Here is a 23,518-nt window from a genome sequence, read left to right on the forward strand (position 1 = left end):
GACAGGCATCTAGAGATACTATAGAAGAAGAAGAGAGAGACTCACAAATTTTTTAAAAATAAAAAATCCCTATAAGAATTGTCTGACTCCATCAAAAGAACAATATAAAAATAATGGATATATTAGAAAAAGAGAGGGAAAAGGTAATGGAAAACATATTGAAACAAATTATAAATGAGAACTTCCCAAGCCTGTGGATAGATTTAGAGCCTTTCATGCAAGAAGCAAACAGAACACCAAGTTACCTCAACCTAAACAGCCCTTCTCTGAGGCACATTGTAATAAAATTATCACAAATCAATTACAAAGAAAGAGTCCTTAAGGCAGCTAGGAAAAAGAAGAATATAATATGTAAAAGAAGGCCCATTAGCTATCATCAGATACCTCAGCAGATACTCTATAAGCCAGAAGAGAGTGAACCCCAAAATTTAAAGTACTGAAAGAGAAAAACTACCAGCCAAGAATACTATATCCATCAAAGCTATCCTTCAAACACGAAGGAGAAATAAAAACATTCACAGATAGAGAAAAGTTGAGAGAATTTATCACCAGAAAACCCCCACTTCAGGAAATACTAAAGGGGGTTATCTGACCAGACACAAAGAACAAAACAAAACAAAACTAGTAGCAAAAGCTCCAAAAAGACCACAATAAAAACAAGAATAATTTGTGACAACAATAACATAAAAAGGGAGAGGATAAAGATCAGGAGTAGCAAAGGAGGATGGAATGCAGAAGCACTCATGAGACAATAAATTCTAATAAATATAACAATGTTTCTTTTAATAACCTAATGGTAACCACCCCTGAAAATGCCACTACTAAAATACATAGCTTAAAAAAGAAGAAACAGAAAAGTATGAAATTCCACCAAACAAAAACAAATGACAGAAAAAAAAACCCAAAACAAGACACTGACCTATCAGAAAGTAGTATATAAAATGGGAATAGGAAATTCTCAATTGTCAATAATTACTCTAAATGTAAATGGATTGAACTCATCAATGAAGAGGCAGAGAGTAGCAGATTGGATCAAGAAGCTAAAGCGAACTGTATGCTGCCTTTAAGAGACACATCTAAGCTACAAGGATAAAAATAGATTCAAAGTGAAATATTGGAAAATGATTCTCCAAGCAAATAATATCCAAAGAAAAGCAGGTGTAGCCATACTTATATCTGACAATGCTGACTACAAGACAACAAAGGTAATCAGTGACAAAGATGGCCATTTTATAATGATAAAGGCAACATTGTATCAAGAAGACATAACACTTCTTAATATGTATGCACCAAACCAGGGAGCACCAATATAAGACATCTACTAACTGATCTAAAAATACAAACTGACAAAAACACAATCATACCTGAAAATCTCAATACACCATTGATGGCTTTAGATCATTCATTCAAACAGAAAATCAATAAAGAAATATTGGCCTTAAATGAAACACTGGAACAAATGGACATAGTAGACATCTACAAGACATTTCACCCCAGATGTCAGAGTATACATTTTCTCCAGTATACATGAAAAAATCTCAAGAATAGACTATATGCTGGGCCATAAAACTAATATCAAAAAATTCAGAAAGATTGAAAGTATACCAAGCATATCCTCTGACCAAAGGTTCTGAAACTAGAATTCAACTGCAAAAAAGAAGTAAAAAACCCCACAAAAATGTGGAAATTATAAAACATACTTCTTAAAAATGAAATAAAAGCAGAGGTCAAACGATATATACAGACAAATGAAAACAACAACACAAACATATCAGAATCTCTGTGATATAGCAAAAACAGTAATAAGAGGAAAGTTTATATAATTACAGGCTTTTATAAAAAAAAATAAGAGATAGCCCAAGTAAATAACCTAACATCACATCTTAAGGAACTAGAAAAAGAAGAACAATGGCAACCCAAGACCAGCAGAAGAAAGAAAATAATAAAAATTATGGCAGAAATAAATGAAATAGAGAACAGAAAAACTATAGAAAAAAGTAATACAACAAAGAGCTGATTTCTTGAAAAGTTCAACAAAATTGAAAAACCACTGGCAAGAGTCACTAAAAAAAAAAGAGTAAGGACTCATATAAACAAAATCCAAAATGAAAGAGAAGAACTCACCACAAATATCATAGATATACAAAGGATTGCAAAATACTATGAAAAACTATATGTCACTAAATTCAACAATCTAGAAGAAATGGATAAACTCCTAGAACAGTGGTCGGCAAATTCATTAGTCAACAGAGCTAAATATCAACAGTACAGCAATTGAAATTTTTTTTGAGAGCCAAATTTTTTAAACTTAAACTATATAGGTAGATACATTTATCGTGGTAGCACCTGCACGTGGTTTGTGGAAAAGCCACACTCAAGAGGCCAAAGACCCACATGTGACTTGTGAGCTGCAGTTTGTAAACCACTGTCCTAGAACAATACAATCTTTCTAGACAGAATCACAAAGAAGTAAAAAGATTAAATAGACCTATATGCAGGGAGAAAATAGAAACACTATGATAAACCTCCCTCAAAATATAAGTCTGGAGCCATATGGCTATACTAGTATATTCTACTAAACATTCAAAGAAGATTTGGTTTCTATCCTTCTCAAAGTCTTCCAAAAAATTGATGAATAAACAATACTTCCAAACACATATTATGAGGTCTACATAACCCTCATACCAAAACCTGGCAAGGACAACACAAAAAAAGGAAACTAGAGACCAATATCTCTAATGAATGCAGATGTAAAAATTCCAAACAAAACACTAACATATTAAATACAACAACACATTAAAAAATAATTTATTATGATCAAGTGGAATTCATCCCAGAAACACAAGGATGGCTCAACATAAGTAAAACAGTTAACATAATACACCATATCAACAAAACAAAGAACGGAAACCATATGATCCTATCAATAGATTCAGAAAAGGCATTCAATAAAATACAATATTCTTTTATGTTTAAAACACTCAACAGAATGGGTATAAAAGAAAAATGCCTCAATGTAATAAAGGCCATTTGAAACAAATCATCAGCTAACATCATAGTACAGGCTAAAATACTGAAAACTTTTCCTATAAAATCAGAAAGAAGACAAGGCAGCCCATTCTCTCCACTCCTATTCAACATAGTGCTAGAAGTTTTAGCCAGAGCAATCAGACAAGAGAAAGAAATAAAAGGCATTCATATTGGGAAAGAAAAAGTAAAGTTTCACTTTTTGCAGATATGATCTTGTATATAGAAAATCCCAAATACTCTACTATTAGAAACAATATTGGTTTGTTTGTTTGTTTGTTGTTGAGTTTTATGAGTTCTTTGTAAATTTTGGATATTAGGCCCTTATCTGAGCTGTTGTTTGAAAATATCCCATTTAGTTGGCTGTCTGTTTATTTTGATATCAGTTTCTCTTGCTGAGCAAAAACTTTTTATTTTGATGTAGTCCCATTCATTTATCTTTGCCTTCACTTCTCTTGCCATTGGAGTCAAGTTCATAAAATGTTCTTTAAAACCCAGAAACAGACACTTCTCCCAGGAAGAAATACAAATGGCCAACAGATATATGAAAAGATGCTCAGCTTCATTAGTTATTAGAGAAATGCAAATCAAAACTACAATGAGATACCACCTCACCCCTGTTAGATTAGCTATTATCAACAAGACGGGTAATAGCAAATGTTGGAGAGGCTGTGGAGAAAAAGGAACACTCATACACTGTTGGTGGGATTGTAAAGTAGTACAACCATTATGGAGGAAAGTATAGTGGTTCCTCAAAAAACTGCAAATAGAACTACCTTATGACCCAGCAATCCCTCTACTGGGCATATACCCCAAAACCTCAGAATCATTGATACGTAAAGACACATGTAGCCCCATGTTCATTGCAGCACTGTTCACAGTGGCCAAGACATGGAAACAACCAAAAAGCCCTTCAATAGAAGACTGGATAAAGAAGATGTGGCACATATACACTATGGAATACTACTCAGCCATAAGAAATGATGACATCAGATCATTTACAGCAAAATGGTGGGATCTTGATAACATTATACGGAGTGAAATAAGTAAATCAGAAAAAAACAAGAACTACATGATTCCATACATTGGTGGAACATAAAAACGAGACTAAGAGACATGGACAAGAGTGTGGTGGTTTCCAGGGGTGGGGGGAGGGAGGATGCAAGAGGGAAGGAGGGAGAGAGTTAGGGGGAGGGGGAGGGGCACAGAGAAAACTAGATAGAGGGTGACGGAGGACAATCTGACTCTGGGTGAGGGGTATGCAACATAATTTAATGACAAGATAACCTAGACATGTTTTCTTTGAATATATGTACCCTGAATTATTAATGTCATCCCATTAACATTAATAAAAATTTATAAAAAAAAAAAAAGGAAACAATAAACCAACACAGTAAGGCCACAGGATACAAAATTAATATACAGAAGTCAATTGCTTTTTTATATGCCAACAATGAAACTTCAGAAAAAAATCTCAAAAAAATAATTCCTTTTACAGTTGCAAAAAAACCCCACCAAATCCTAGGAATAAACATATCAAAAAATGTAAAGGGCCTACATACTGAAAACTGCAATGCGTTATTAAAGGAAATTGAAAAGGACACAATGAAATGAAAAAATATTTTTTGTTCATGGATAGGAAGAATAAATATAGTTAAAATGGCCATATTACCAAACCAATATTCAAATTGAATTCAATTCCCATAAAAATTCCAATGTTATTTTTTAAAGAAATTAAACAAAAATCATCAGGTTTATATGGAACCATAAAAGCCTCAAATAACTAGAGTAATTCTAAGGAAAAAAAAATGAAGCTTTTAGTGGCTATGCTTATGGGATAGATTAAAGCTGCCATGATCTGAAGAGGGGGGATGTTTCTGTGTCCTCCTCCTATATGAAATGGCTAAACAGAAAAAAAAACGAAGCTGGAGGCATTACAATACCTGACTTCAAACTATACTACAGAGCCACAATAATCAAAACAGCATGGTACTCGCAGAAAAATGACACACTGACCAATGGAACAGAATAGAGAGCCAGAAATGAAACCACATGTATATGGTCAAATCATCTTTGATAAAGGAGCCAAAAACACATAATGGAGAAAAAGCCTCTTTAATAAATGGTGCTGGGAAAACTGGAAAGCAACATGCAAAAGAATGAAACTTGACTACAGTTTGTCTTGCACAAAAATTAATTCAAAATGAATCAAAGACCTAAATATAAGATCTGAAACAATAAGTTAAATAGCAGAAAACATAGGTACTAAACTAATGGACCTTGGCCATAAAGAACATTTTATGAATTTGACCCCAAAGGCAAGGGAAGTGAAGGCAAAGATAAACAAATGGTACTACATCAGACTAAGAAGCTTCTGCACAGCAAAAGAAACTGACAACAAAACAAACAGACAACTGACTAAATGGGAGATGATATTTTCAAACTACAGCTCAGATAAGGGGCTGATATCCAAAATATATAAAGAACTCAGAAAACTCAGCAACAAACAAGCCAACAATTCAATAAGACAATGGAAATAGGATGTGAACAGACACTTCTCCCAAGAAGAAATACAAATGGCCAATAGATACATGAAAAGATGCTCATTTTTACTAGCTATTAGAGAAATGAAAATCAAAACTACAATGAAATATCCCCATACGCCTGTTAGATTAGCTAATATCAACAAGACAGGTAATAACAAGTGTTGGAAAGACTGTAGAAAAAGAAACCCTCATTCACTGTTGGTGGGAATGTAAATTATTACAACCATTATGAAAGAAAGTATGACTGTTCCTCAAGAAAATTAAGAATAAAACTACCATATGACCCAGCAATTTCTCTAGTAGGTGTATACCCCCAAAACTTGAAAACATGGGTATGTAAAGACACATGAATTCCCTTGTTTTTTGCAGCATTGTTCATGGTGGCCAAGACATGGAAACAGCTAAAATGTCCTTCAATAGGGGATTGGATAAAGAAGATGTGATACATACATACAATGCAATATTACTCAGCCATAAGAAATGATGATATGGATTGATCTTGATAACATTATACTGAGTGAAATAAATAAATCAGAAAAAGCTAAGTACTATATGATTCCATGCATAGGTGGGACACAAAATTGAGACTCATGAACATAGATAAGAGTGCAGTGGTTACCAGGGGGAGGGGAAAGGAAGAGATGAAGGAGGGTGGGGGAGGGAGAAGGACATAAAGAGAAACAAATATAAGGTGATGGAGGATGATTTGACTTGGGGTGATGGGTATACAACATAATCAACTGTCCAAATCATGTGGAGATGTTTTCTCTAAATCTGTATACTCTACTTGACCAATATCACCATGTGAAATTTAATTGTCTAAATAAAACTAATAAATTAAAAAGAATTCTTGCGACACACTAGTGTAACTGCTATGGCACACTGGTTGAAAATTGCTGGTCTAGTAGTTCCTTCAAATTGGGATCAGAGTAAGACACTTTCCAAGTTCTTGTGTGTTCAAATAAATGTGTAGCCTTTATATTTGGAAGAGTTTGGCTGTCTATAAAATACTTGGGTCAACTTTATTTTCATGAGGATCCTGAAGATGTTCCCTATCGCTTAGCATTTAATTAAAAAAAATAAAAGACCCAAACTTTGAGGTTGGCATTATATTTTATATTAGCTGCCTAAATTATTATTTCTTTACTTATTAAAGTCTGTATATTTGTTAAGATATGTCAAGAATATATTTTTTCTGAATCAGTCTGCCTAGCACTGATGGAAGACTTTTAAGTTCAAAGTTATAAGCCTTCTTTTTTATTTATTGATTTGAGAGAGAGGAAAGGGGATGGAGAGAGAGAGAAAGAGAAACATGGATTTTTTATTCCACGTATTTAATTCATTCATTCATATGATGGTTTTGTGTGTGTGTGTGTGTGTATGTGTGTGGCAGAGACAGAGAGAGGAACAGATAGGGACAAACAGGCAGGAAGGGAGAGAGATGAGAAGCATCAATTCTTTGTTGCAGCACCTTAGTTGTTCATTGATTGCTTTCTCCTATGTGCCTTGATTGGAGGACTACAGAAGATCAAGTGATCTCTTGCTCAAGCCATTGATCTTGGGTTCAAGTTGATGAGCCATGCGCAAACCAGATGAGCCTGCACTCAAGCTGGCGACCTTGGGATTTGGAACCTGGGTCCTCCATGTTCCAGTCCAACGCTCTACCCACTGCACCGCTGCCTGTTCAGGCCATACAATGATTCTTATACTCTTATATGTCCCCTGACTGGGGATTGAACCTGTAACCTTGACACATTGGAGACAATCCTACCAATTGAGCTATGTGGCCTGGGCCTAAGCCTTCTTTTAGTAGATCTTTGAATTTTAGTTCTTTTCTATTATTTTGGTTTTCTTGGGAAAGAAGATTCTTCCATGTACAGGTTCTTCCATATTTGTTCTCTTTATCCATCATTAGTCCCTCATACTTTTCATATTTTGCATATATTTTTTTAAAATTTCTATCTCATATGTTTCATAATTTATTTTTCACAATGTGCATTTTCTCTTCTATTTCTTGTAAGTATTTTACCCTCATTTCTGAGATGGTTTTATTTCTACTTTCTCTTAAGCTCTGCCAGTCCATGTTTCATCTCTAGTTTTCCCACCATCTCTTCCCTGAGACGTTGATTTTTCAAGTTTTCTTCTTAAAGGCAATGATGTTACCAAATTTTATATATTCTTTGTGATATTGTTTGTACAGAATCATATTTTCTCTACACATTTTTTCTAATGAAAAATCTACTATGAATAACCTCTAAAAAAATCTTCACTTTATATGTTGTTTGCATTAATGTTGTGCCAATTCTTATTTTACTATAGATCAGGGAAGAATTTGAACTTCCTGGACTTGGCATTTATAGAAATGGTGGGAAGAGGGAAGCATAATGGCTACATGAATGTTCTAGAAAAGCTGATGTTTGTACCTAAACATGAAACACTTTTTCCTCTCTTTTCTCTGCTTTTTAAAATTAAACTACATAGGTACAGGACTTTGGGAACCAATCAGATTACAACCAATGTTGCCCAAAAGAAATACTCTTGCCCACCACAGCAGAAGTACATAAATATTGGTCCTTACTTTGCCCAGATTTTTCTTATCTACTTACTTTTGGCAGGCCCTATGTATATTTGGAACTTTGTGTGTCCTGTCTCTCGGTTTCACTAAAATGGTATTTTCATGGTTTCCATTTACTTTTTGCTTTTGGATTGTGAACAAAAAGGGGTTCGTAGAAAAATAACTTCACAGGGTGATCTGATCATAAATTCCTAACCAGGAAACTCACAATGGGTATAACTTCTTTAGTAAAAAGTTTTATCTTCGCATTAAGCAAGGTCTGTTTGTTGTTTCTGTGCTGTAGTTAACAGTATTGAAATGCCTCTCTTCAGACCCCTCCTTCTAAAGGGTGACTACCCTCAAGTGTTTGTTAATCTTGTTAACTATATTGTAATCTGATCTCCACCTTGCTTTCTGTCACTTTCATATGATCGTTTTTTACATTCCTTCTTTAATTCCAAGTGCAAAAAAGAAGCTGAAAATTGTCATTTCTTAGAAGCATTTATCTCATTCTGTTGAGATATTTCCTCTAGAAATATCTGCAGTTTGGTACAAACAAATTTTTGTAAAAACTCTCTACAGGTTTTGATGTTCTTACATTAATAGAATGGTTTCTAGGGAAAGAAGAACACATTCTGATTCACCCAGCTGTATTTTTACCAGAAGTTCTAATGGTGCCACTTTAATGGGTAAAGTTTAGACATGAAAGAAATGATACATGTATAAAATATAATTTATAATATTGTATAAGTTTGTGTATACACACACACACATACATATAAATATGCATCTGAAACCGGAATGTGGCATTTATGCTGCCTATCACTCAAGTCAATATGCAGAGACAGGGATTAATTACTTATGGATGCTTTATTCAGAGTCCCTGTGATCTGAGAAGACAGCAAGTTTATACTCTAAAACTGTCTTAACATTTCCTCTCAAGTCAACCTTTTATAAGGGGGAGGAAAGGATAGGTAAGGAGTTCAGAAATCAAGAGAAAGTTATTTAGATAATAGTTGTGTTGGGTAGATAAAATATATTATGCTCACTTTGTTAAAGATGGCGCTGCCCATGTGGCAGCCCATTGCCCAGGTGATATTAATGTGTGTTGGGGGCGGGCTGTGGGCAGGCAGGATCCTTGTAGCCTGGGGCTTGGTTTTAGGATTAAGCCTTTCCCACCTTTTTGATGTGGGGTGGTGCAATCCCATCATGCCTCAGAGAAGTGACTGTGTATGATATTAGACACTTCCCTATTTTGTATATTGGATTAAAAGTTTTGATTTCTGCTCTATAAAATGGGGGCAGAATAGGAGCTTGCTCTCTTGGTTCCTGAGATTATCATTAGAGGAGAGAGCAGAGAGGAGAGCAGAGAAAGGCCACGTGGAAGAGGCCAGGAGAAGCAGCCAAGATGGCGAAGTGTTGAGTGAGAAGCCAGTTTGTGCAGAGTTTGTGCAGGGAGAAGAAAGGGCAGCAGTGGGAGGCCGGGGGAGATCCACCGGGAGACTGCTGGCATGGTCGGACCCACCCCACTGCTGGGTTGAATCCTCTGGGCAGACTGCACCACCCGTTTACCTCTTAATGGTCTGATGCCCTTCAAGAGCACCAGCTCTCCTGAGGGAAACTTTGGAGGGAACAAGCTACTAGATGGTTCGATTAGTCTTTCGCCCCTATGCCCAGGTCGGACGACCGATTTGCACGTTAGGACCGCTACGGACCTCCACCAGAGTTTCCGCTGGCTTTGCCCTGCCCAGGCAAAGTTCACCATCTTTTGGGTCCTAACACATGCACTCGTGCTCCACCTCCCTGGGCAAGACGGGGTGGTAGTGTGCCCTTGGCGGACTGGAGAGGCCTCGGGATCCCACCTCGGCTTGCAATCAGCGGGTGAACGCCGCCGCTGCTGGCCTTCACCTTTATTGCGCCACGGCGGTTTGTGCATTCTGGAAATTTTTTTACTATTGCTAGTAATTCTCTATCTGCCTCATGGTCAGTGGCCATTTCATCCCTGGAGCATAAATGCTTTGCTTGAAAACCCTTCAGGCACAAAGGATGGATTGCTTGTACCTCTCAAAAAGTCACGTATTCCAGTTTCTGAAACAAAGCTTTTACTTGCATTGATTATAACTAGAAGTTACTATTACAAAAGATAAAATTGTAACTTTTGAGTTCCCTCTATTGTGTTAGATTTCCAGCAGAATGATATTATCAAAGATGGCGATGAAGTAGGCAGACATTCCAATGGCCACCTCCCAAGATCAAATTGAATTACAACTTAATTTAAGAACAATCATCTTTGAAAACCAACTTTGAAGTAAACAAAGAGGAGTCTATAACCAAGGACCCCAGAAGAAGCTACACCAGGGCTGGTAAGCAGGGCGTAGATGCAAAGAGGACTTCCCTGTTTCCAGGAGCGAGCAGCAGCTGAGGGTCTGGAGGGACTCTCCCTGTGGGAAGGGTTATCCTGAGAGGTGTCAGTGTCCAACCCCAGGCCTGGAGCCCCAACCTAGAGTCCCAGAGCCTATAAGAGGCACCCACACAACATCTGTAGGTGAAAAGAGACAGGTTTCTGTCTGCAAGAAAGAGACGAAGCTTTTGAAGATGCAGGCTCCATCTTAAAGGGCCTGCACAGAAAATCTTGTTCACAGCCACTTACCCAGGGCTCTGGTGGAAGGGGAACTGAGAGGACTGGAGTTGCATGAGGAGAGTATAAAGTTGGAGGCCCAGGTAGAGACACTGTGGGAAACGGCCACCAGAACCCTTGTGTTGAGTCATTCTCCAATACTGCAATCACCATATTTCTTGGGTGGAGCAATCCACTCTGAGTGGCATCAGCCTGGGGAGAAGCAACTGTTCCACCATCTGGAGTTTCTCCTGCTCCAGTCATGGTGACAGATCATTCTGAGAATCCAGGAAGCAGGGGATGAGTCAGTGACTCAGTTTTCTGGGGTTGAGGCCGGAGCTTTTTCCCACATGCTCTTGAGTCTAAGACTGGTAATTCAGCCTTAAGGGAGACTCAGTAGAAACTGTCTGGACTGCAAGCAGACCACATCTCTGGGTCTCAGAGGCCACACCCACCAGACTCCTGGGACCACATTCACCAGACTTGGGGCCACACCCTTCTGAGGTCTGTAAAAACAGCCTGGACAGACTGACACCTGAGGCTGAAGGGTGGAGCACACCTTTTACCCTTTCTAATCCCTAAATTGCCCCAGGCTCTAGATTCTACCATAGGTGTTTTTTCAGTGGCAGAGCCCAACGGCAGCCAGCTGACAGAGGCTGCAGGAGGTGGGACTCAGAAAACCTTGGCCTTTTAAGTGGACATTCTCTCAGGCCCAATGTGGGTAAAAGTCAGCCTATGTGTGCAGCTTGGTATTTCCATGAGTACCTGGGCCAAATAGAGGCAACCACAAAGCCTAGGTTGCTTGTAGCTTCAAGAAGGTTGCAGAAAGCCAGTCATGGGCAGTGTCTCCCCCTGGTCTGTGTCAGATTGCTGCCAGGGAGGCCCAAGGCTGACACATCCAGCAGCCAGCTGCAGAAAGCATTGGTTCAGGTCCTAACAACCCTTGATGGAGTGGAATCCTAAGGAAAGGTTCCTCACACCTGTCCAAATTGAGGCAAGTTTTGCTCTCTGTGATCAGCACTGGCACAGCGGTTCATGTGCATTGGATAGGATGGAGCTTCACAGTCAGCAGGCCTGGGTGCTGGATATCCTGCCCTGCTGGGCTAGATTTCACAAAGGGAAAAGAGAAGCATGGAGCATGAACATTTAAAGTGTGGGTTACTGTGAGTTTATTGTTGGATCTTGTTGAGGGACTTAGCCACTTGGGGGGGGCACAGTCAGCCCCAAAAGAGGACTTTCTCAGTTTTCTGCCTGAGAACAGGGTCACACCAACTGTAAAAATTTCTGCATAGGGGACTGTCAGCCCCACTTGATCTGAACCTGTTGCTTACCTTGTTGGGAAGAAATAAAATTTGAGTATCCAGCAGTGGCTGAGGGATTAAGCTTTAGAGTATGAACCACATTTCCCTTACTGAGTATCTGACCAAAAGACCCCTGATTTAGGGGGTCCCACTAACATTGTATTCCCAACCTCAGCTACCATAACCCACCAAGCTTGCAATTTGTAGAGGGGTTGGTTAGATGAGGCTAGTCTGAGTCCACATTGTAGTCTTTCTACAAAAGACTTTGTGGAAAGACCAATCAGCTGTAAGAGCAGATGGAGAAGCTGTAAAGTGGAGGCAAATCTTACAAAGCTTGGGGCTTTGATGGAGCTGCTGTCATCTCTAAGTAGGAGGAAGCTGATCCTTATACACAGGTTGAACCTTTCCACATGATGCAGGCACAGAAAATGCAAACACAAACAGCATAAAAATCAGTAGCTGAAGACAGGTAGCCCTCAGAGGGTTACAAACAACAGCTGACACTAACCCAAAAAGATCTAAAAGCAACACAACTGGTAGTGGGTGGCAGACAGCAACAATCCTAGACTCAACTAGCTACACAAGCAACATGTCCAAAAAAAGAATCTAACAGGCACCAGACACTGTGGAGAATAAACATGCCCAACAACACAGAAATTGCACAGTGTGTAATACACATGATCAAGGTTGACCCTTAGAGCCAGCCAGACAGAAGGGAAAACCATACTCACCAAAAGGCTAACTGCATTCAATACTCACATATAACAGGAGGGAAAATAGTACCCTCAGAAGCATTCCTAAAACAAAGAAAACAGGTGGCCTGGAGGTGAGCACCACCAAGCCCATCTTCCTCATAAAGACTCACAAAAATTTCAAAGTCAGATAGCACTAGCTAATACACAGAAAAAAATGGGCAAAGAAATGTGACCCAAATAAATCAACAAGAGAAATACCCCGAAAAAGAACTGAATGAGAAGGAAGTAACCAAACTGCCAGATGCAAAGTTTAAAATAATAATTTTTAGGATGTTCAAGGATCCTAGAAAAACAATGGATGGACATAATGAGCACCTAAGTAAAGAAATAATAAGCATAAAAATGACATTGAAATAATGAAAAGGAAGCAGTCAGAAAGGACAAATACAATATCAGAAATGAAGAAAGCACTAGAAGTAATCAACAGCAGGCAGGATGAAGCAGAGGATTGAATCAACAATTTAGAAGACAAGACAAATATCAGCACAGAAATAGAGCAGCAAAAAGACTGAGGAAACTCTAAGAGAGCTCTGTGACAACATGCAGAGAAACAACTTCCCCATCATAGAGGTTCCTGAAGGAGAAGAAAACGAACAAAGGAAAAAGAACCTGTTTGAAGAAATCAGTTGAAAATTTCCCTAAGTTGATAAAGGAAAAAGTTACACAGGTTCAAGAAGCAGAGAGAGTTCCATTAATGAGGAACCCAAGGAGGCCTGCACTAAAACACATCATAATTAAAATGCCAAAGTTAAGAAAAAAAAAATACTAAAAGCTGCAAGAGAAAAGCAATTAATCACCTACAGAGGAGCCCCCGAAAAGATGGCATCCGACTTCTCAACAGAAATACTTGAGGCCAGAAAGGATTGGCAAGAAATATTCAAAGTGATGCAAAACAAGAGCTTACAATTAAGACTACTTTATCCAGCATTTTACTGTTTAAAATTGAAGAAGTAATAAAAAGCTTCCCAGACAAAACAAACAAACAAAAAAAAATTAAGGAATTTATTACAACCAAACTAGCACTGCAAAAAAATGTTAAGGGGCCTCCTATAAAAAATGCAAAGGAAATAAAAAGAAATCGTGAAAAAGAGAATTATAGATTTAAAGAATAAAATGGTAATAAATAAGTACATATCAATAATAACCTTAAATGTAAATGGATTAAGTGCCCCAATCAAAAGACATAAAGTAACTGCATGGATATAAAAACAAGACCCATACACATGCTGTCTACAAGAGACCCACTTCAGAACAAAAGATACACACAGACTGAAAGTGAAGGGATTTAAAAAAGTATTTTATGCAATTGGGATTTAAAAGAAGCTGGGGTAGCAATAATTATATCTGATAAAATAAACCTTAAAACAAAGACTAAGGGATAAAGAAGGTCACTACATAATAATGAAGGGAGCAATCTAATAGGAGTATATAACCATTGTAAATATTTATGCACCTAATTTAGGAACACCTAAATATATAAAGTAGATTTTGATGGACATTAAGGGTGAGATCAACAACAATACTAAAATAATAAGGGAGTTTAATACTCGACTAACATCAATGGATAGATACTCCAGACCAGGGGTCCCCAAACTTTTTACACAGAGGGCCAGTTCACTGTCCCTCAGACCGTTGGAGGGCCGCCACATACAGTGCTCCTCTCACTGACCACCAATGAAAGAGGTGGCCCTTCCGGAAGTGCAGTGGGGGGCCGGATAAATGGCCTCAGGGGGCTGCATGTGGCCCACGGGCCGTAGTTTGAGGATGCCTGCTTCAGACAGAAAATTAACAAAGAAGCAGTGACCTTAAATGACACACTATGTCAATTGGATTTAATTGATATCTTCAGAACATTTCACTCCAAAGCAGCAGAATATACATTCTTTTCAAGAGCTCATTGTATATTACTTAGAATAGACCACATGAGTCTCAATAAATTTAAGAAGACTGAAATCATATCAAGCATCTTCTCTGATCACAATGGCATGAAACTAGAAATCAACTACAATAGAAAAACTGAAAAACATTCAAGCACTTGGAGGTTAAATAGCATGTTATTAAATAACAATAGGTTAACAATGAGATCAAGGAAGAAATAAAAAACTTTCTTGAAACAAATAAAAATAAACATACAAGAACTCAAAATTTATGGGACACAGCAAAAGCAGTCTTGAGAGGGAAGTTCATAGCATTACAAACACACTTTAAGAAGCAAAAAAAAGCTCAAATAAACAACTTAACTCTGTATCGAAAATAACTAAAAAAAAAGAACAACAAATATATTTCAGAGAAAGAAGAAGAAAGGAAATAATAAAAATCAGAATGGAGATAAAAGACATAGAGGCTAAAAAACATACAAAAAAATCAATGAAACCAAGAGCTGGTTCTTTGAAAAGGTAAACAAAATTGGCAACCTTTAACCAGACTCATAAAGAAAAAAAGAGACAGGACTCATAAATAAAAGTAAAAATGAAAGTGGAGAAGTAACAACTGACACTGCAGAAATACAAAGAATTGTAAGAGAATACTATGAAAATTTATATGCCAAAAAATTGGACAACATAGGTAAAATGTATAAATTCCTAGAAACACACAATCTTCCAAAACTCATCTAAAAGAATCAGAAAACCTAAACAGACTTATTATAACAAATTAAATTGAAACAGTTATCAAAAAACTTCCAGCAGCCTGACTAGGCAGTGGAGCAGTGGATAGCGTGTAAGACTGGGATGCGGAGGACTCAGGTTTGAAACCCCAAGGTCACCAGCTTTAGCATGAGCTCATCTGGCTTGAGTGCAGGCTTACAATCTTGAGTGCAAGGTCTCTGGCTTAATCTTGAGATCATAGACATGATCCCATTGTCACTGGCTTGAGCCCAAGTTCGCTGGCTAAGGCATCACTCACTCTGCTGCAGCCCCCTGGTCAAGGCACATGTAAGAAAGCAATTAATAAACACCTAAAGAGACTAAGGAACCACAACAAAAAATTGATGCTTCTTATCTCCCTTCCCGTCTGTCTGTCCCTATCTGTCCCTTTCTCTGACTCTCTCTGTCTCTGTGAAAACAAACAAATAACTCCCAGCAAACAAAAGTTCTGGACCAGATGGCTTCACAGGAGAATTTTACCAAACATTTAAAGAATAACTAACACCTATCCTTCTCAAACTATTTCAAAAAATTCAAGAGGAGGGAAGACTTCCAAGCTCTTTATGAGGCAAGCATTATCCTCATTGCAAAACCAGCTAAAGAGACTATAAGGAAAGAAAATTATATGTCAGTATTCTTGACAAATATAGATGCTAAAATTCTCTACATAATATTAGAAGACCAAATCCAGCAACACATTAAAAAAATAATACAACATGATCAAGTGGGATTCATTCTGGGGAGGCAAGGCTGGTATAACATTCAAAATCACTACATGTGATTGATCACATAAACAAAAGGAAGAATAAAAGTCAAATGATTATATCAATAGATGCAGAAAAAATATTTGATAAATCCAGCACCCATTTTTGATCAAAACTCTCAGCAAAGTGGGAATACAAAGAACATACCTCAACATAATAAAGGCCATTTATAACATACCGACAGCCAACGTTATACTCAATGGACAAAAATTAAGAGTAATCCTTTTAAGATCTGGAACAAGGCAGGGGTGCTCCTTTCACTACTCTTATTCAACATGGTTCTGGAAGTCCTAGCCACAGCAATCAGACAAGAAGAAAAAATAAAAGGCATCCAAACTGGAAAACTATATTATTTGCTGATGACATGATACTGTACATAGAAAACCCTATAAGTCTCAGTCAAAAAACTAGTAGAACTGATAAATGAATTCAGCAAGGTGGCAGGGTATAAAGTTAATATTCAGAAATCAGTGGCATTTTTATACAGCAACAATAAACTGTCTGAAAGAGAAATTAAGAAAACAGTCCCCTTCACTATTGCAACAACAACAACAAAAAAAGTATCTAGAAATAAATTTAACCAAGGAAGTAAAGACCTTGTACTCAGAAAATTATAAGACATTGAAAAAAGAAACCAAGGAAGATACAAACAAGTGGAAGCATATCCTGTGTTCATGGATAGCAAGAAGAAACATCATTAAAATATCTATATTACCCAAAGCAATCTATAAATTTAATGTAATTCCTATTAAAATACCTATGGCATACTTCAAAGATGTAGAAAAAATATTCCAAAAATTTACATGGAACCAAAAAAGAACACAAATATCCTCAGCAATCTTGAAAATGAAGAATAAAGTGGGAGGTATTACACTTCCTGATATTGTTATACAATAAGGCCATTGTAATCAAAACAGCTTGGTATGCTCATAAGAACAGGTATACAGATCAATGGAACACAACAGAGAATCCAGAAATAAACCCACGCATTGATGATCAATTGATATTTGACAAGGAAGATAAGAACATACAATAGAGTAAAGACAGTCTTTTTATTAAATGATGTTGGGAAAATTGGACAGCTACCTGCAAAAAAATAAAATGAGAGCACCAAATTATACCATTCATAAAAACATACACAAAATGTATAAAAGACTTTAAAGTAAGTTGCAAAATTATAAACATCTTTGAAGAAAACATAGGCAGTAAGCTCTCTGATATCTCTCGTAGCAATATTTTTGCTGATTTATCTTCATGGGAAAATAAAATAAAGGACGAAATAAACAAATGGGACTACCTCAAACTGAAAAGCTTTTATACAGCAAAAGACACCATTAACAAAATAAAAAGACAACACACACAATGGGAGAACATATTTGCCAATACATCTGATAAGGGGTTAATAACCAAAAATTTTAAAGATCTTTTAAAACTCAATATCAGAAAGGTAAAGAATCCAATTAAAAAATGGGAAAAAGAACTGAACAGACATGTTTCCAAAGAGAACATACCATGTTCAATGTCAGTAACCGTCAGAGAAATGCAAATTAAAACCACAATGAGATACCACCTTACACCTATCAGAATGGCGCTCATTAACAAATCAACACACAATAAGTGCTGGGGAGGGTGTGGAGAAAACATAACCCTCCTGTACTTCTGGTGGAAATGTAGGCTTGTGCAGCCACCATGGAAAACAGTATGACGTTTTCTCAAAAAATTAAAAATGGAACTGCCTTTTGACCCAGTTATCCCATTTTTAGGAATATTTCTTAAGAATACCAAATCACTGATTAAAAAAAGATATGCATTCCCATGTTTATTGCAGCATTGTTTACAGTATCCAAGATCTGGAAATAGCCCAAGTGTCTGTCAGTGGATAAATGGGTTAAAACATTGTGATACATATACAATGGAATGGAATACTACATGGTTGTGAAAAAAAGGGAAATCTTACCTTTTGTGATGGCAAGGATGGACTTGAAGATTATTATACTAAGTGAAGTAAGCCAGGCAGATACCAATAAATATCATATGATCTCACTTATATGTGAAATCTAATGAACAAAGTGAACTGAGGAATAGAATAGAGGCAGAGGCAGGGTCACAGGGACCAGAGAAACAGCTGTCAGAGGGAAGGAGATGAGAGGTTGAGATCAGAAAGTGAAGAAATTAGTGAAATTATATATACATAACACATAGATACAGATAACAGGACAGCAAATCCCAGAGGGAAGTGAGGAGGGAGTTAGGAGAAGGTGTAATGGTAGACACGGGGGTGAGGGGTGAATGTATTATATTTGGTGGGACACTTGAATCCATGTTAACACAATAAATTAAAATTAATAAAAATTTTTTTAAAAAATTTATGTATTTTTTTTATTTTTATTAATTTTAATGCAGTGACATTGATAAATCAGGGTACATATGTTCCAAGAAAACATCTCCAGATTATTTTGACCCTTGATTATGCTGCATACCCCTCACTCAAAGTCAAATCGTCCTCCATCACCTTCTATCCGATTTTCTTTGTGCCCCTCCCCTCCCCCAACTCCCTCCCTCTCCTTCCTCGTCCCCTTCCCACCCCTCCACCCCACTCCCTGTTGCCATCACATTCTTGTCCATGTCTCTGAGTCTCATTTTTATGTCCCATCTATGCATGGGTTCATATAGTTCTTAGTTTTTTTTCTGATTTACTTATTTCACTCCGTATAATGTTATCAAGGTCCATCCATGTTATTGTAAATGATCCGATGTCATCATTTCTTATGGCTGAGTAGTATTCCATAGTATATATATACCAAAGCTTTTTAATCCACTCGTCCTCTGACGGACACTTGGGCTGTTTCCAGATGTTCGCTATTGTGAACAATGCAGCTATAAAAATGGGGGTGCATTTCTCCTTCTGGAACCGTTCTATGGTGTCCTCGGGGTATATTCCTAAAAGTGGGATGGCTGGGTCAAAAGGCAGTTCGATTTTCAATTTTTTGAGGAATCTCCATACTGTTTTCCACAGAGGCTGCACCAGTCTGCATTCCCACCAGCAGTGTAGGAGGGTTCCCTTTTCTCCACATCCTCGCCAGCACTTATTCTGTGTTGTTTTGTTGATGAGCACCATTGTGACTGGTGTGAGGTGATATCTCATTGTGGTTTTAATTTGCATTTCTCTAATGATTAGTGATGTTGAGCATTTTTTCATATGCCTATTGGCCATCTGTATATCCTCTTTGGAGAAGTGTCTATTCATTTCTTTAGCCCATTTTTTGATTGGATTGTCTTTCTGGTGTTGAGATTTACAAGTTCTTTATAAATTTTGGTTATTAACCCCTTATCAGACGAAGAGAAATTTATGTATTTTTCAGTTGGATAGTTTAAATAAATTTTTACAAGCTTTTTCATTAATGTGATATTTATAAAAATTAAAACTTAAAATCTTTTTTTTGTTAAAAACACAACATTTTTGTGGGTACTATTGATATGCTTTTAATAAGATTATAAAGCAAAAAAAGATTTTGTGGTTTAATAAAATTATTTTCTCCACTCCTCAAAAAACTCATGTAGAGAAATATATTGAAATGCATAAAAAAGAAAAAGCATTCAAGAAGGAATAAGTTTAGGTAAAATAAGAACTTTTTTTCTTATTCTTAATTGATCTAACAGATAATTTTTAAAAAGCAACAATGTATTTGACTATATATGCTCATGTATATATTTTATGTATAAATGTACTTATACAAGTTTATATATAATTTATATAAATGACGTAAAGGCACAGGGATGGGAGAAAGAATCTAAGCATATTTTATTACAATATTGACATTATTTGTGAAGTGACATGGTGTTATATGACTTGAATTAAAAATAAATGTATATTGCAAACTCTAGGGCAATGAATAAAAAGATTTTAAAAGAACTATAATAGCAGGGGGCATGATGCAATATGTAGATGGTGGACATTTGAAACCTGTATAGTTTGGTGAACCATGTCAACTTAATAAATTAATAAATTAAAAAAAGAAGTATGATAGATATTCTTAAAAAGAGAGGAAATGAATTCATATAAAATGCTCAAAAAAATAACTCTCCTGACATTAATAGGAAATCATAACAAGATTTCAGGGTATAAGGTATTTTTTTAGTATATAAAAGCAATTAATTTTGTATATTCTAGAATGACAAGTGAAATTTAAAATTAAAAACACATTACCATTTACATTAACATCAAAAAAAGAAATACTTACATATAAATCAAATAAAATGTACAAAATTTACATTAGAAAACTATAAGATACTGATGAATAAAATCAAAGAAGAATTAAAAATATAAAATATTCTATGTTCATGGATAGGCAGACTCAGCACTGCCAAGATGTTAGTTTCTTTCAAATTAATGTATAGATTCAATGCAATCTTAGAAAATCTTAGCAAGTTATTTCTGGATATCAATAAAATGATTCTAAAGTTTATATGGAGAAGCAAAAGATACAGAATTGCCAATACAATATTGAATATAAAGAACAAAGCTGGAGCTCTGGCTGGCCAGCCCAGTGGATAGAGTGTCAGCTTAGTGTGCAGAAGTTCCAGGTTTGATCTCTGGTCAGGGCACACATAAGAAGTGATCATATGCTTCTCTTCTTCTCCTTCTCCCTCTTTTCTCTCTCTTCCTCTTTTGCAGCCAGTGGCTTGATTGGTTCAAAGGTCAGCTTGGACACTGAGGATGGCATTGGTCCCAGACAGGGGTTGCTGGTTGGATCCTGCTTGAGGTGCAGGTGGCAGGCTATCCTCTATCTCTCCTCCTTTCACTTAAAAAAAAAAAAGAACAAAGCTGGAGAACTAACATTAGCCAATTTAAAACTTGCTCTAAACTACAGTAATCAAGACTAGTGTTATTTCTAAAGAACAAATAGATCAATAGAACAAAATAGAGAATCATAAAAAAATCTTAATAGTCAATTAATTTTTGACAAAGAAGCAAAAGTAATACAATTAAGCAAAGATAGTCTATTCAATACATGAGATTAGAACAAGTGAAGTGAACATCCACATGCAAAAAATATAAATGATTCTAAACACAGTCTTTATACTGTTTACAAAAATTAACTGAAAATGACTCATTTGACATAAATAAAAAGCGCACATTTATAAAATTTCTAGGAGATACCAGGAGAAAAACTAAATGGCCTTGTAATGACATTTTAGATATAATACCAAAGGCATAATCAATAAAGAGATAATGAGCCCTGGCCGGTTGGCTCAGCAGTAGAGCGTCAGTCTGGCATGCGGGGGACCCAGGTTCGATTCCCAGCCAGGGCACATAGGAGAAGTGCCATTTGCTTCTCCACCCCCCCTCCTTCCTCTCTGTCTCTCTCTTCCCCTCCCGCAGCCAAGGCTCCATTGGAGCAAAGATGGCACGGGTGCTGGGGATGGCTCCTTGGCCTCTGCCCCAGGCGCTAGAGTGGCTCTGGTCGCGGCAGAGCAACGCCCCAGAGGGGCAGAGCATCACCCCCTGGTGGGCAGAGCGTTGCCCCTGGTGGGCGTGCCGGGTGGATCCTGGTGGGGCGCATGCGGGAGTCTGTCTGACTGTCTCTCCCTGTTTCCAGCTTCAGAAAAATAAAAAAAAAAAAAAAAAAAAAAAAAGAGAGAGAGATAATGAATAAGCTGAAATTCATTAAAATTAAAAACTTCCGTAAAAGACGATGACAAGAGAATGAGAAGACAAGCCAGAGCCTGGGAGAAAATAGTTACAAAACACATCTGCTCAAAAACTAATATTCAAAATACACAAAGAACTTGTAATCCTCAACAATAAGAATACAAATAATTGGCTCCAAAGGGCTTAAAAGATTTCTTACCTAAAAAATGTACAGATAATAAACAAACATATAAAAAGCTGTTCCATATTGTATTTCATGAGAAAAATGGAAATTAAAACAACAATGCAATATCTCTACACAACTATTAAAAAGGACATGGTCCAGAATTCTGATAATACTAAATGGTGATAAAAATGTGGAGTAACAGGAACTCTCATTCATTATGTAAATGCAAAATGATACAGCTATTTTGGAAGAGAGTTTGGCAGTTTCTAAAAAACTAAAACATACCCTTACTATACAATCCAGCAATCATGCTCTTTGATATTCACCCAAGTGAACTGAAAATATGTTCCTTCAATAACTTGCACATAGATGTTAATAGAAGCTTTATTCACAATGGCAATAACTTTGAAGCAACTAAGATGTCTTTCAGTTGGTGAATGACTAAATAAACTGTTGTCCATCTTAACAGGCCATGAAAAGACATGGTGGAAAATTAAACACATATTCCTGAAAGAACTAATTTATATGATTCCAACTATGTGACATTCTGGAAAATGCAGAACTTTGGAGACTGTAAAGATATCTTGGTTGTTGGGGTTTGTGGGGGGAAGGAAGGGATAAATATGCGATACACAGAAGATTTTTAGGGCAGTAAGACTGTTCTGTATGATACTGGAATTATGGAACCCTGTATTATGCACTTGTCAAAACCCATAGAATGTACAACACCAGAAGTGAACTGTGGTATAAATTATGGAGTTTGCCATGTCAATGTAGGGTTATCAAATGTGCCACGCTGCTGAAGGATTTGAATTATGTGGGAAGCTACGCATATGAGAAGTCTCATTTTATATTATATATATATAAAACCTAAAGCACAGAGATATTTTTGAATAGTCTCATTGATATACATATAAGAAAATAGATTATTTAGTATCACTACATTAAACTTAAGATAACTAAGATGTAGAGAAGTTTGGAGACTTGTCCAATATTATACAACTAGTAAGATATATATATTTCCCACAGCCTATTGTTCTGATAGAAATAAAGAGTCTGGTGCAGATACAAACACTGACAGGTATAGATTAAACAGGACTTTGTTTTCCTTTTGGCTTTACTACTTCATAGCTGTGAGGATGTTGTCAAATAATCAAGCTCTTTAAGTCCTTACACCCATTTCTGCAAAGTCAAGGTAACAAGGCTTTTATGTTACAGTCATTATGAAGAATAAATGAATGATTATCTTTAAAACACTTAGTACGGCATCTAGCACAAGATGTTTTTAATAAATCCAACCTCCTTAATCCCTTTCTTTTCCTGTCACTTTACTATGAGTCCCAAGAAATTAAGAAATTCAAGATTTCATTGTCCAAAAAGGAGGCAGTTTTGCAAAAAATACCTGTTTGGAAAAAATTATAAATTTGAATAAAATGCTTTTCCTTGAGGTAGATACTTCCATATTTATTTTTTTTAACTTGTTGGGATAA

General features: G+C 36.6%; 1 pseudogene; it reads left to right on the top strand.

Annotated features, from left to right (window-relative positions):
- The first annotated feature begins 4,798 nt into the window (after positions 1–4,798).
- Positions 4,799–4,944, top strand: LOC136381663 (small nucleolar RNA SNORA29; annotated as a pseudogene).
- The last annotated feature ends 18,574 nt before the right edge of the window (positions 4,945–23,518 follow it).

The sequence above is a fragment of the Saccopteryx leptura genome, chromosome 9 (assembly GCF_036850995.1).
Source record: "Saccopteryx leptura isolate mSacLep1 chromosome 9, mSacLep1_pri_phased_curated, whole genome shotgun sequence".
NCBI classification, from domain to species: domain Eukaryota; kingdom Metazoa; phylum Chordata; class Mammalia; order Chiroptera; family Emballonuridae; genus Saccopteryx; species Saccopteryx leptura.